Source organism: Bos grunniens, chromosome 16, assembly GCF_055505025.1.
Source record: "Bos grunniens cultivar Pamir isolate PY7600 chromosome 16, Bosgru_T2T1.0, whole genome shotgun sequence".
Taxonomy (NCBI): domain Eukaryota; kingdom Metazoa; phylum Chordata; class Mammalia; order Artiodactyla; family Bovidae; genus Bos; species Bos grunniens.
In genome coordinates, this window is record NC_141180.1 from 82,144,897 (window position 1) to 82,159,787 (window position 14,891).

Genomic DNA, 14,891 nt, shown 5'->3' on the forward strand with positions numbered 1-14,891 from the left:
GAGTTCTACAGAGCTGGAGCCCCCACCCAGGTGGAGGATGGTAACTTCAGACTGAACACAAGATTCCTGGAAGACAGCTCTGTTGCCTCACCACTAACCAATCAAAAAGGATCACAAACCCTGCAACCCTCACCCCAAATGTTGCCTTCTGTTTCCGGGGACCAGAGATGACCATCCTGTTAGGTCTCCTGTTTGGCCCTTGTCTATTTTATCTCTGAGAGGGGCCAACAGTTTCAAACTAAATTGCTGTTACTACAAGGAAGTAGTAGTTACCACATGAAAGCTGGTTTCAGATGTGGAACACCCCAACTTAGATCAGGTAGAGAGAGACTTCTGCTCTGCTAGACAAGCCTACGCCCATGCACAGCAGGAAGAAGTTACAGAAGAAAGAGGCCTCTCCCCCAATTCCCAAGAAGTATCTTGAGTATGAAGTTTCTTAGGGGGGAGTTGTTAGGGGAAGCACACTGATTGAAACTGCCCACCCTGGCCAGGCACCATGGTAACCATTTGCATGAGTTGTTTTATGACAGGAGATCCTGATAGGTAATATGGAACTAATAAGCCATCACCAACCAGAAGAGTTCGGGAAAGGTCTAAAGGAGACACCACGTGTCTGTCCACTTCCCAGAACCCCTCTCACTAACATCCATCTTGGCTGAGTGATGCGTGTGTCACCAGGAAAGACTCTGAATTAGAATGATTGGCCAAAGACCACCCGGAAACTAATCCCATTACCGTAAAACCTGAGACTGCAAGCCATGCGGCAGAGCAGTTCTCCTGGGTTCCCTTACCCTACTGCCCTCCACCTGGGTGCCCTTTCCCAATAAAATCTCTTGCTTTGTCAGCACATGTGTCTCCTCAGACAACTCATTTCTGAGAGTTAGACAAGAGCCCAGTTTCGGGCCCTGGAAGGGGTCCCTCTTCCTGCAACAAAGACACAGTTCTTTCTCTTGGGATTCAGTGACCACCCAGAACTGCAGAGTGTTCTTTTTGCTGTGTTTTTGTCTATCTACTCTGTTCCCCTTATGGGGAACCTTGGGATGATTTTATTAATCACAATCAGTCCCCACTTGCATACCCCTATGTACTTTTTTCTCTGCATCTTATCTTTCATGGGTGCTTGCTACTCTTCAGTCATTGCCCCCCCAGTTGCTTGTAAATGTAATTTCTGATAAGAAGACCATTTCTTACAATGGCTGTGCCGCACAGTTATCTTTCTTCTGCTGTTTGGTGGACACAGAGTGTTTTCTCTTGACTGTCATGGCTTATGACCGGTACACAGCCATCTCCAACCCCCTGCTTTACACTGTTATTATGTCCAAGAGGATTTGCTGGCAGCTTGCAATTGGAGCGTTTTTAGGGGGCACCATGAGCTCAGTGATTCACACCACTAATACTGAAAGGTTGTTGTTGAATGAAAAAAGATGGCCGAGATTTTTGGCCTCCGGAGGAGAAGAATTTAATCTGGGGCCAAAGACGAGGCTTGATAGCTCAGAGCTTTTGTGTAATAAAGTTTTATTAAAGTATAAAGGAGATAGAGAAAGCTTTTGACATAGGCATCAGAAGGGGGCAGAAAGAGTGCCCCCCTGCTAGTCTTCGGCTGGGTGTTATATAGTCACTAGCAGTCTGTTAATAAAAGAAAGGAATGTCTTAAAACTCAGAATGGCACCAGGCCCCTCACCCATAAGATGCATTTTGGGATAATCTTGGCACCAAATGGTTCATCCTGGGCCATAAAATGATTAACTTGAATCTTGAAGAAGGGCAGATCACCATACAAATAGTTTCGTTTACGTAGATTAGGGGAACAATATCTGAGTATAACATACTGGTTTGTCAAGTAGGTTCTGAGCCATTTGGCAGAACCGACTTGAAGACAGAGTTTGAGGTAAGTGCATAATACATTAGCATAGCTTAAGACAAACAGTCTCATAAGAAAAAATGAATTGGTTATCTCAAGGTTTGAAAATAGTTAACTTCAGGTGAAACCAGGTATCATTATGGCAACACAGTATTTTAAGAGAAACCTCCTTTTAAATTTGTATAGAGAAGGAAAAAACATATCGCTAGTTTGTTTCCTCTTGCTGCTTAAGAGAGATAAATTGCAGTCTATTTCCTCAGTTTGGAGACCCCTGGCCTTCCTGCCTGTTACCCTCTCATTCCCCCCTTTTCTTTTAGGAGAATTATGTTGTCTAGGGAAAAGGGGCATCATTTTCGTTTTATAACTGTTTCTGAGCTGACAAAGGGCATTGTCCCTAAATTGGTGAGGCAACATATTTTTTAAATCTTTATATTGAGGATATCTGATCTGCTGCTAAGCCACTTCAGTCGTGTCTGACTCTGAACGACCCCAGAGATGGCAGCCACCAGGCTCCACCATCCCTGGGATTCTCCAGGCACGAATACTGGAGTGGGTTGCCATTTCCTTCTCCAATGCATGAAAGTGAAAAGTGAAAGGGAAGTCACTCAGTTGTATCTGACTCTTTGCGACCCCATGGACTGCAGCCTACCAGGCTCCTCTGTCCATGGGGTTTTCCAGGCGAGGGTACTGGAGTGGGTTGCCATTGCCTTCTCCACTAGGAGCCCCAAATAGTATTTGGAGGAAGCTGCAGCAGTAGGAGGAGTTTGAGCAACCATTTGTAACTTAAAAGCTTTTATGTGGCTAGAAACAAATCTAGTTATACAGTTTTAGATGTAAGGCAACATAGTCATTAAAACAAGTTAAAATCAAAATTAAAAGTCACATTATGTCTATAGTTAAAGTGTAACATGTTGCACCAGTCTATTTTAGGGTTGTTAGATGTCATCAGATAAAGAAGAGGCATCACATATGATTGTTGTCGAAGGTATTTACAGACTTGGGGAAAGTCTTTTTTTTTTTTTTTTGGAGATGTCCACCCCTGGAAGCCTTTCACTGATGAAGAGGGGAGTGTTCTGCAGACCCAACAGTTAGACTGATTGTGGAATGTAGTGTGAGAGTGAGCCGAGCACAGGAAGGCATTGCCTTGAGGATAAAAGGGCAGACTCAGTATTTTTGGAGTCAGCAGAAGTAAGTTCACATAGGTTATGAGGCCCATCTGAAAAGTATAAAGTCAGAGCATAGAAAGTAAAGACATAAAATAAAGTCACTTAGTTTTGGTCAGGGTGCCACCTCTTAACTCGAGTGTGATGTATCTACGAATCAATTTTTGGCACTTTGACAGCTGTGGGAGAAGAATAACCTGGTAAGGGCCTTCCCAGAAGGGCTCGAGGGATGGGCCCCCAGATCTCAATGTTTTTATGAAGACTTCGGTTTTTGGCTCAAATAGAGGCTTGTTTGTCTCAGAGGCTGGGTCAGGAGTCGTCTCCCAGAGTTTTGTTAATGTCTGTTGAAAAGCTGAGAGCTGAGTTACATAACTAGTTAATTCTAAGGCTTCAGGGTCTATAACAATGTGTGTGTGTACTAAAGGCCTTCTATAAATACATTTAAAGGGGGACAGTCTCTTCTTTTTGGGGGCAGTTTGAGTCTTTATTAAAGCTATGGGTAGAACTTTAATCTAATTGTCTTGTGTCTCTTGAGTTAATTTGTGTAGATGTCTTTTTATAATGTCAGTTAGCTTTTTCAGCCCTTGTTTGAGGATTGAGGTCTCCAGGAACAGTGTAAGTGATATTTTATTTTTAGAGCTTTAGATACCCCCTGAGTTACAGCAGCTTTAAAGGCAGAGCCATTGTCACTCTGAAGGCTCTGTGGCAGCCCAAACCTGGGGATAATTTCATGGATTAAAATCTTTATAACCTCTTTAGCCTGTTCACTACAGGGAAAAGCCTCAATCCATCTAGTAAAAGTATCTACTCAAACTTGTAAGTAAGAATATCTATTAGCTTTTGGCATATGAGTAAAATTAATTTCTTAGTCTTTTCCAGGATACTTTCTACTTCTTTGTAATCCATATTTTGTTAGTTTTTTAGTCTTTGGGTTATTATTATTATTTATTTTTTTACAAACTTCACACCTTTTAATAATGTTTTTTAAAGTTTTTATTACATTTTTATCTTTAAACAAACGAGAAGCCATTTGGTAAGTACTCTCTGCACCTAAATGAAAACTCTGAAGTAAACTGTTAAGAATTTTTTACTGAGCATTTTTAGGAATTACGAATCATCTATCTTCAGACTGTAACCATCTTTTATCAGTAATCTTTGTTTCTCTTTTTTCATATCTTTTTAATTTTTTCTCAGTATATTGTGGTTTTTCTTGTTCTACAGGACCTTTCCAGATCAAAGGCATCTGTAGTGAAGGGGTTTTATAAAGTGCCACTTTTGTGGCTTGACAGTCAGCCAACTGATTAGTTTTGGCTATTTTACTCCTATTTCTGTTGTGTCTTTTGTAATGTATAACGACTACTTTTTTTAGGACAATATATAGCAGTTAAAAGTCTCTCGATCTTTCTGAAATGTTTAATAGGTTTTCTTATTGTTGTTTTAAACTGTCCTTTTTTTCATATTGTAGCATGAGCATGTAAAGTCAGATAAGTATATTAGAATCTGTGTAGATATTTACTTGCTGTTTTTTGTTTAACTCTAGAGCTCGGATCAGAGCCACAAGCTCTGCTAACTGAGCACTGGTTCTCTGGGGGAGAGATTTTGTTTCCAAAACCTGTTCAGCAGTCACCATGGTGTAACCTGCTTTAGCTTTCCATCTCGAGCAAAAGAACTGCCATCCGTAAATATTTCTATGTCAGGATTATCTAATGGGGTATCCATTAGATCCTCCTGAGCTGTATAGTTTAAAGTTAGGAATTGGGAACAATCGTCATCAGGTGTTTTGTTTTTCTTTTCAGGAATAAAAGTGGCAGGATTTAAATTTTTACAAACTTTAAGCTTAGTTACTGGTCTTTCTAACAACAATGACTGTTATTTAAGAAGCCTACTGTCTGTCATCTAAATATTAACCTTAGAATTTAAGATTTCACTCACATCATGAGAAGTCAGTACAGTAAGGTTTCATCTATTACTTATTTTTAAAGCTTCAGGTGTTAATAAAGCCACTGTCCCAATTACTCTTAGGCAGTGGGGCCACCCATGTGAAATTACATCTAATGTTCTGTTTAGATAAGCAATAGGTTGCTGGTGAGGCCCTCGGTGTTGTGTCAAAACTCCCAAGGCTACACCTTTTTTTTTTAGTGACAAAGAAATTAAATTTTGACCCTGTGGGCAAGTTCAGAGCTGGAGCTTGTAGGAGAACAGTCTGAAGAACCTTAGAAGCCTTTTGAGTATCTGAAGACCAAACTAGTTCGTTGGTTTGGGGCAGTTGAGTTTTAGCTATAAGTTTATATCAAGGCTGGGCAACTTTTCCATAACCCGGAATCTAAATGTGACGGTAACCTGTGATTTCCAAAAATCTTTTCAATTGTCTTAATAGGTAGGGGATGATTTAGTATAGGTTTAAATTCTCTCAGGGCCTATGGCTCTAGTCCCTTTTGATATGATTAGGCCCAGATATCTAACCGATTGTTGACAAAGCTGAGCCTTTTTTTTTTTTTTTTTTTTTATGTCTTTTAACCACAGCCTGTCAGAAAGTTTAAGAAGTCTTCTGAGGCTTGCGAACAAGCTTTCTCTGTCTCAGCACAGAGCAAAATATCATCTACATATTGTAACACCACCACTTTAGAGCTATTAAAGTTTTGTAGATCCCGTGACAAACTTTGTCCAAATAAGTGAGGACTGTCACGAAATTCCTGGGGCAAAACTGTCCAGGTTAACTGAGAAGCTGGCTGTGTAGGGTCTTTAAAGGCAAATAGAAATTGACTTTTTTCTGCCAAAGGCACTGAATAGAAGACATTTTTAAAATCAGTTATTGAGAAATATTTGGCTTGTTCAGGAATTTTAGACAATAGAGTATAAGGATTAGGCACCATGGGGTGTAAAGGAACTACAGCCTCATTTATTATTTGTAAATCTTGAACGAGTCTCTATTTGGAGAAGGCAATGGCACCCCACTCCAGTACTCTTGCCTGGAAAATCCCATGGATGGAGGAGCCTGGTGGGCTGCAGTCCATGTGGTCGCTAAGAGTCAGACACGACCGAGCGACTTCACTTTCACTTTCACTTTCATGCATTGGAGAAGGAAATGGCAACCCACTCCAGTGTTCTTGCCTGGAGAATCCCAGGGACGGGGGAGCCTGGTGGGCTGCTGTCTCTGGGGTTATACAGAGTCGGACATGACTGAAGCGACTTAGCAGCAGCAGCAGCAGCAGCAGTCTCTATTTACTATTTGATTTTTTTATATTCAAAATAGGAGTGTTACAGGGACTGTTACAGGGAATTAATAGCCCCTGCTCTTTTACATTTTTGATGATGGGTTTTAACCCTTCTTTAACCTCAGGTTTCAGTGGATACTGTTTTTTATGTGGAAATAAGTGTGGGTCTTTGAGCTTGACAGCTACAGGAATAGCATTGTTGCTTGACTCACAGATTTTCCATCAGCCCATATTTTAGGATTTACATTTTGTTTAACTAAAGGGAGAGAACAGGAGGGCTCTATATTTATGAAAACATAGGCATGGACCTTGTTTAGTATATCCCTTCCCAAAAGGGGTGAGGGAGATTTTGGCATGATCAGAAACTGGTGTGAAAATAGCACAGAATCCCCATTGTAAGATAAAGAATAACTGAAATGATACCTTTTGGTTCGTCCAGACAGTCCCATTAAGGAAGAGGATCAGGAAGAAAGTGGGCCAGGGGCTTCAGTAAGCACAGAGTAAGTTGCCCCAGTATCTAAAAGGAAATCGATGGATTGACCCCCCCACAATTATTAATGCCCGGGGTTCCTCAGGTGTAATTAGGACAAGAGTTTGTGTGGGGAACCCCGGGCACTTTTAGTCTTGATTGTCTTGAGAGTCAGACCCCAGAGACCTACACCATTGGGGGAAGTGTCTCTTCCAGTGTGGTCTTTTGTAGACCGGACATGGAGCCAGGGGCGGCTTAGATGTCTGAGGGCAATCTCGCCTGAGGTGTCTCTCCTTTTTACAGTAATAGCAAGCCCGTCCCTTTTCACCTGGGTCCCTCTGGGCATTTTTTTCAGGCTGTTTAAGAATGGTTTTTATAGCCATTGTGAAGGCTTCTGCCCTTTTTATTATTATTTTTTTGTCTCTTTTTGCCTCCCCCCCCCATCATATTCCCTATCATAATAGACTGTCTGAGCCAGTTGTAACAAAGTATCTAAAGACTGATTTGGTCCATACACCCATTTTAATAATTTATAACAGATATCTGGAGCTGACTGAGTGAGAAATCTATCTTTTAAGATCACTTTCCTCTTGTTTTTTTTTTTTTTTTTTTTTACAGAACCGGTCTAATTGTAAGACAGTGTTATACTTAAGAGACCCTCCAACTGGCCACCATTTGTCATCTTTTAATGGATACCATGGCCATGTAGTATCACATAGGAAGACCAGGTGTGTCTTCCTGGGGATCAAATTTACCCCAGTTTTTTAGGATACAGTTTAAAGGAGTGAGGCTGGAATTGTTAGCTTCCATCTGTAAGAGAGAAAAAAAAGCGGCCAGTGCCATCTTTTTACCAGAGGCATCCCTCCCTGCTCTAGATGGGTGTGTGGACAGACTTTACACCAAAAGCTTTTGTTTCCTGGTCGGACTTAGTCTGTCCCTTACTGACTCAAGCACCATACTCATCCCTCCCTGTTCTACCACCAAGATGGGGTGGGGATGCAGCAGGGGTAAATCTGATAGCATCCCTACCTGACGTCCAGCTCTACACCATTAACCTTGCTTGCCTCTGATGCCATCTGGGGTGCAATCAGAGTAACCTTCCAGAATGCCTCCCAAGCTAAGACCGCTGGGGGAAACATTCATCACCTGTGTGCCTGTGCAAGACCCTGAGTATATTCCTGACCACAATAAGACTGATACGAACATAAAACTGAGATGTTCCTTCCAAGCATCACCACACCAGTATAAGAGCCTCTCTGGTCCACTCAGCCAGCGTTACCAAGGGGAAAAAACCATTGTAGTCCCAATCTGAGTAACCTTTACCTCAGAGATGTTCTTGGAGCTAGAGCTCCTTCTAGCTTCCAAACTTTTGATTTCTAGTGAGGCTAGGCGCTTTCTTGACCACCAATCTAAGTTTGGGACCTAAGCGTCAGTACACAGTAACAGTATAGATCACAAGTCCCTTGAAAGCCTATGATCTGATAGATTAGGTTAGTACTTCTAATTCCCAAGGAGTTATGAAGTGGTCACAGAGACCAAAAATTTTGACCGAGAAAGGAGAGTTCGGTCCATATGTTTTGCCCATTTTTGGTCGGTTCTTGAAGGAGACACTGGGTGTCTCTTGGCATTGGCAGGTCAGTATAAACCCCTGACAGGTTTTTGCCATAAGCCATATGAGATCACTGTGGAACCGCAGAGCAGGGCTCTTCACTTGTTTTGCGCAGGGCATGTCGTTCATTTACACAAGCACACCATAGAGTTAGTAAAGCACAGCAGAAAACATGTTCACTAAGAGAACAAAACTAGAGCTCCAAGCATCCTTACCTTGTCCTGAAGGATCCTGGATGAGCCCCCAAGATGAAAGGTTGTTGTTGAATGAAAAAAAGACGGCCAGGATTTTTGGCCTTCAGAGGAGAAGAATTCAATCTGGGGCCAAAGACAAGGCTTGATTGTTCAGAGCTTTTGTGTAATAAAGTTTTATTAAAGTATAAAGGAGATAGAGAAAGCTTTTGACATAGGCATCAGAAGGGGGCAGAAAGAGTGCCCCCCTGCTAGTCTTCAGCTGGGTGTTATGTAGTCACTAGCAGTCTGTTAATAAAAGAAAGGAATGTCTTAAAACTCAGAATGGCACCAGGCCCCTCACCCATAAGATGCATTTTGGGATAATCTTGGCACCAAATGGTTCATCCTGGGCCATAAAATGATTAACTTGAATCTTGAAGAAGGGCAGATCACCATACAAATAGTTTCGTTTACATAGATTAGGGGAACAATATCTGAGTATAACATACTGGTTTGTCAAGTAGGTTCTGAGCCATTTGGCAGAACCGATTTGAAGACAGTTTGGAGTAAGTGCATAATACATTAGCATAGCTTAAGACAAACAGTCCCATAAGAAAAAATGAATTGGTTATCTCAAGGTTTGAAAATAGTTAACTTCAGGTGAAACCAGGTGTTATTATGGCAACACAGTATTTTAAGAGAAACCTCCTTTTAAATTTCTATAGAGAAGAAAAACATCGCTAGTTTGTTTCCTCTTGCTGCTTAAGAGAGATAAAAATGTCTGACACTTGCAGGCTATTTCCTCAGTTTGGAGATCCCTGGCCTTCCTGCCTGTTACCCTCTCAATATCTTTCACCTGTCTTTCTTCTCCAATGAAATTAACCATTTCTTTTGTGACATCTCCCCTCTCTTCTCTCTGTCCTGCACTGACACTTACATCCATGACGTTGTACTGGTGGTCTTTGCTAGTTTAGTGGAAGCCCTCTGCCTTCTAACAGTTCTCCTCTCTTATATCCTTATCATAGCAGCCATTCTTAAAACAGAATCTGCTGAATGAAGAAGAAAAGGATTCTCCACTTGTGCGTCCCATTTGACTGTGGTCTCTATCTACGATGGTACCCTGATCTTCATTTATTTGTGTCCCAGTGCTGGCCATTTACTGGATATTGATAAAGTGACCTCTGTGTTCTATACATTGAATATACCTATGTTGAACCCCCTGATTTACAGTCTGAGGAACAAAGATGTGAAAAATGCTTTTAGGAAAATGATTAGCAGGAAATTTCTTTCTTAAGAAAGGATGAAACTGAGGCTGACAACTTTTCTACCCTGTTTATTGACCTTTAGTTTTAACTAATGGAAAAGTCAGTTTAGTATGGGTGTTCCCTAATTCTACAGGCAATGAAGCCTCAACCGCAAAATTGGGCCAGAGGCTAATGTTAGAGCCAGGTCCTGTTACATATGTCTAATTCTTTATCATTTTAAGGTTGATTTTTTTTTCACACTCATTCATTGTTGATAGAAGTTTAAATTAGTCTTCTTTATGGAAGGTAATTTGCTATTATTTGAATGTAATATATAATTCATCTGGAATTTGAAAATTAAACATGCAAGTATCATTTAAACCAATAATTCTAACAATTGAACCTGCAAAAGTTTACCGCTTTCAAAGTATTCATTGCATCAGAGCTTATAATCAGTTCAGTTCAGTTCATTTGTTTAGTTGCGTACTACTCTTTGCAACCCTATGGACCGCAGCATGCCAGGCTTCCCTGTCCATCACCAACTCCCGGAGCTTACTCAAACTCATGTCCATCAAGTCGGTGACGCCATCCTACCACCTCATCCTCTGTCGTTCCCTTCTCCTCCCACCTACAATCTTTCCCAGCATCAGGGCAAGCTATTGAAAATATCTGCCAATAGGAAATAGGCTAAATGAAATAATTTGAACTTTTATATATTTTTTTCAGGAGTAGATTTACCCTTCATATGATATTCTATATTTCATATTCTTACTCTTTGTCTCTCATTTTGTTATTACTATTTTACTCAATATTGGTTAAGCTTTTGATATATATTTCAGCACTCTTTTGTGAAAATTTATAAATGAAATTCACTGAGATTCTTTGTTAATTAATTTGATTTCCATGGCAATATGTGTAGATGGTAGAGTCTTCTCTGAGGCTCAGTGATAAAGAAACTGCTTGGCAAATGCAGGAGACACAGGTTTGATCCCTGGGTCAGAAAGATCCCTTGGAGGAGGAAATGGCAACCTATTCCAGTATTCTTACCTGTGAAATTGCATGGACAGAGGAGCATGGTTACAGCCTATGAGGCCACAGAAGAGTCAGAGAAGACTTAGTGACTAAACAACAGCAACCACATGCAGGGTTAGGGTTAGGGTTAGACTCCCTCAAATATTAAGTCCTACATGACTTTTCCCCCCCTGCCATCCATTTCAATTATGATGGTAACTCATATTTAAACCTCACTAAGTTTTATAATAATGTCATCTGTGTCTGTAGTTATACCACTGTATTGAATTTCACTTCAGTTCAGTTGCTCAGTCCTGTCTGACTCTTTGTGACCCCATGGACTGCAGCACGCCAGGCCTCCCTGTCCATCACCAACTCCTAGAGCTTACTCAAACTCATGACCATCGCAGAGGTGATGCCATCCAACCATCTCATCTTCTGTCGTCCCCATCTCCTCCTGCCTTTAATCTTTCCCAGTATCAGGGTCTTTTCTAATGAGTCAGTTCTTCATGTCAGGTGTCCAAAGTATTGGGGTTTCAGCTTCAGCATCAGTCCTTTCAAAGAATATTCAGGACTGATTTCCTTTAGGATTGACTGGTTGGGTCTCCTTGGAGTCCAAGGGACTCTCAAGAGTCTTCTCTAACACTACAATTCAAAAGCATCAAATCTTCAGAGTTCAGTTTTCTTTACTGTCCAACTCTCACATCCATACCTGACTACTGGAAAAACCATAGCTTTGTTGGCAAAATAATTTTTCTGCTTTTTAATATGCTGTCTAGGCTAGTCATAGCTTTTCTTCCAAGGAACAAGTATCTTTTAATTTCATAGCTGCAGTCATCATCTGCAGTGATTTTGGAGCCCCCAAACATAAAGTCAGCCACTGTTTCCCCTGTTTCTCCATCTATTTGCCATGAAGTGATGGGACCAGATGCCATGATCTTAGTTTTCTGAATGCTGAGTTTTAAGCGAACTTTTTCACTTTCCTCTTTCACTTTCATCAAGAGGCTCTTTAGTTTTTCTTCACTTTCTGCCATAAGGGTGGTATCATCTGCATATCTGAGGTTATTGGTATTTCTTCCAGCACTCTTGATCCCAGTGTGTGCTTCATCCAGCTCAGCATTTTTCATGATGTACTCTGCATATAAGTTAAATAAGCAGGGTGTCAATATACAGCCTTGATGTACTCCTTTCCCTGTTTGGAACCAGTCTGTTGTTCCATGTCTGATTCTTACTGTTGCTTTATAACTTGCATAGAGATTTCTTAGTAGGCAGTTAAGGTGGCCTACTATTGAATTTATTCATTATTTTTTTTTTTTTATTGGAATCCTTGCCTCTTTATCATGTTATCTTCCCCAGTGCATATAATGAATAAAATTTTATGAAATAAAAGCAATTTTACTAGTGAGACTTTCCTGGCTGTCCAGTGGTTAAGACTGCTTTTTCACTGCAGGGGGTGCAGGTTCAATCCTTGGTTGCAAAACTAAGATCCCAAAAGCCATGAGACACAGTCAAAAAAGTTTTCTTTTTATATTGACTGTTTTAAATTCAGATTATGTGTTCATAATAGGTAGCAACTGTTTCTTTCTCTTGAAGTTTTTGGCTTATTCTTCAGAAGGGTACCATATTATGCACAAGCCTATTTAAAGATAACTGCCATATGATCCAGTAATCCCACTGCTGGGCATACACACCGAGGAAACCAGAATTGAAAGAGATACGTGTACCCCAATGTCCATCTCAGCACTGTTTATAATAGCCAGGACATGGAAGCAACCTAGATGTTCATCAGCAGATGAATGGATAAGAAAGCTGTGGTACATATACACAGTGGAATATTACTCAGCCATTAAAAAGAATACATTTGAATCAGTTCTAATGAGGTGGATGAAACTGGAGCCTATTATACAGAGTGAAGTAAGCCAGAAAGAAAAACACCAGTACAGTATACTAACACATATATATATGGAATTTAGAAAGATGGTAACAATGACCCTATATGCAAGACAGCAAAAGAGACACAGGTATATAGAAAAGTCTTTTGAACTCTGTGGAAGAGGGCGAGGGTGGGATGATTTGGGTGAATAAACATGTATATTATCATATGTGAAATGAATCTCCAGTCCAGGTTCGATGCATGATACAGGGTGCCCGGGGCTGGTGCACTGGGATGACCCAGAGAAATGGGATGGGAAGGGAGATGGAACGGGGGTTCAGGATGGGAAACACATGTACACTTGTGGCAAATTCATGTCAATGTATGGCAAAACCACTACAATATTGTAAAGTAATTAGCCTCCAATTAAAATAAATAAATTTATATTAAAAAATAAAGATATTGTGAAATATGGTGGATTAAAAAAAATGCAGCCTGCAAATATCAACTTTATCAAAGTCTGGCTTGTAAAATACTATCTCAAAAATATATACAGTCTGAAATCCCTTGATTGGTAAGCAGTTAACATTTCTAAAAAACGGCATCCTCTGAGGGCCAGAGATGGGAACTAAAGCAGATGGATGGTGAGATGATAGTCTGACTGACTGCTGAGGCGTGACCAGTAAAGAGAGTGTGGGTGGAGAGTCTAAAGTAAATGATAAACCCTAAGGTAGTTGAATAGTGTGTGAGAGGATGAATTAGAGAGCAAAGTCTTCTGACAGTAAAAAGGTGTACTGGGTTATAAATCCAATTCCACTCATGGCAGTAAAGAAACTAACTTTACAAGAAGGGTTTTGTCCACAGAAATCAGTAGTGAGGTGGGACTTGTGACATCTGGAAATTAGACCATTAAGGTTCTTTTTGGGTATCTGGCCAAGATTGAAAATGGTGTGGCCAGCATGGGTCACTGTGAAGAAATCTCTGCTAAGCTCTAGCAGGAGGGAAGGCAGGGTCAGGAGAAGCTAGTCCTTAGGGTTCTGGGCAGAGAACTCCAGATATGAACTGCAGCTGAGATGTGCAACTAGAATCTCTAAGACTGGCATGCGTGCATGCTAAGTCACCTCAGTCATATCTGACTCTGCAACCCCGTGGACTGTAGCCTCCAGGCTCCTCTGTCCATGGGATTCTCCAGGCAAGAATACTTCTGTGGGTTGGCATTCACTTCTCCAGGGGATCGTCCGAGCCCAGTGAGCTGGCTATAAAGTGAAAGATGAATCCTGCAGAGTCCATCTCGTGACCTTATGTGATAAACTACACCATCGTTTCTTTCAGTACCAGAATTTAGTGCCTGATGAGGAGTTAGTTGGCTAAGGTCACAGTTCTAACAAGTAAAAGATAGTATAAAGATTTGAACTCAGGTCTACTCACTTCAAATCTTATTACCTTAAACTCTCTTCCATCTTCATCGTTTTCTTGAAATGAGCATAAATCAAAAAGAAAACAAACAAACAAAAACAACCCAGGTTTCCTGATCCTCTGTAAACACTATTAAGTCAAAACTTTGAAAAGATAACGATATAAAAGGGATTTTTTCCCATTACATATATATTTGAAAAATGGTCAGTAAGCTAATTTTACATGGTATGAATGGACTTCGTTATTATAATGATCAGACATGTCCAACTTATTGCAACCCCAAGAGCCATAGGCTCTTCTGTCCATGGAATTTTCCAGGCAAGAATACTGGGGTGGGGTGCCATTCCACATCCCAGGGAACCTTCCCAACCCAGGGATTGAATTCACAACTCTTGCATCTCCTGCACTGGCAGGCTGATTCCTTATCACTGACACTGAAACAGGAAACCAGGTTCTGTTCTTGGATCCGAGGAATGAACTCCACAAACTAGCAAACACTCACACAGGCAAAGTTTATTTTAAAAGATAGAGATGCAAAGCCCTTAGCATAGATACTGACAGGGGGTGAAGAGCCCCCAAAAGGTGGGGATTATAACAGCTTTATATATTTATTAGCATTGATATGTACATTTTTGGTTGACTTGTAACTTTAATATGCATAATTTTTGACCAATTAGTTTAAACTTCACAACATCCAGTTTGTCATTTTTATGGCTCTCTTGGATCCCCAAGTTTCTCAGTTTTTCCAGACATTGTAACACTGTTCCTTGACACTTTCTTAAGACCCCAGGCCACTATTTATGGGCTAGATATGTATGTTTAGGAGATAATTGTCTACCTTTTCTCCTTGGTAGACT

General features: G+C 40.7%; 1 pseudogene across 1 annotated transcript; it reads left to right on the top strand.

The window, feature by feature from the left end:
• The first annotated feature begins 359 nt into the window (after positions 1–359).
• On the top strand, positions 360–12,415 carry LOC147357188 (olfactory receptor 5I1-like; annotated as a pseudogene). Its single transcript, XR_015142901.1, has 3 exons — positions 360–431; positions 885–1,397; positions 9,340–12,415. The product of XR_015142901.1 is annotated as an olfactory receptor 5I1-like (transcript).
• Positions 12,416–14,891: the final 2,476 nt, after the last annotated feature.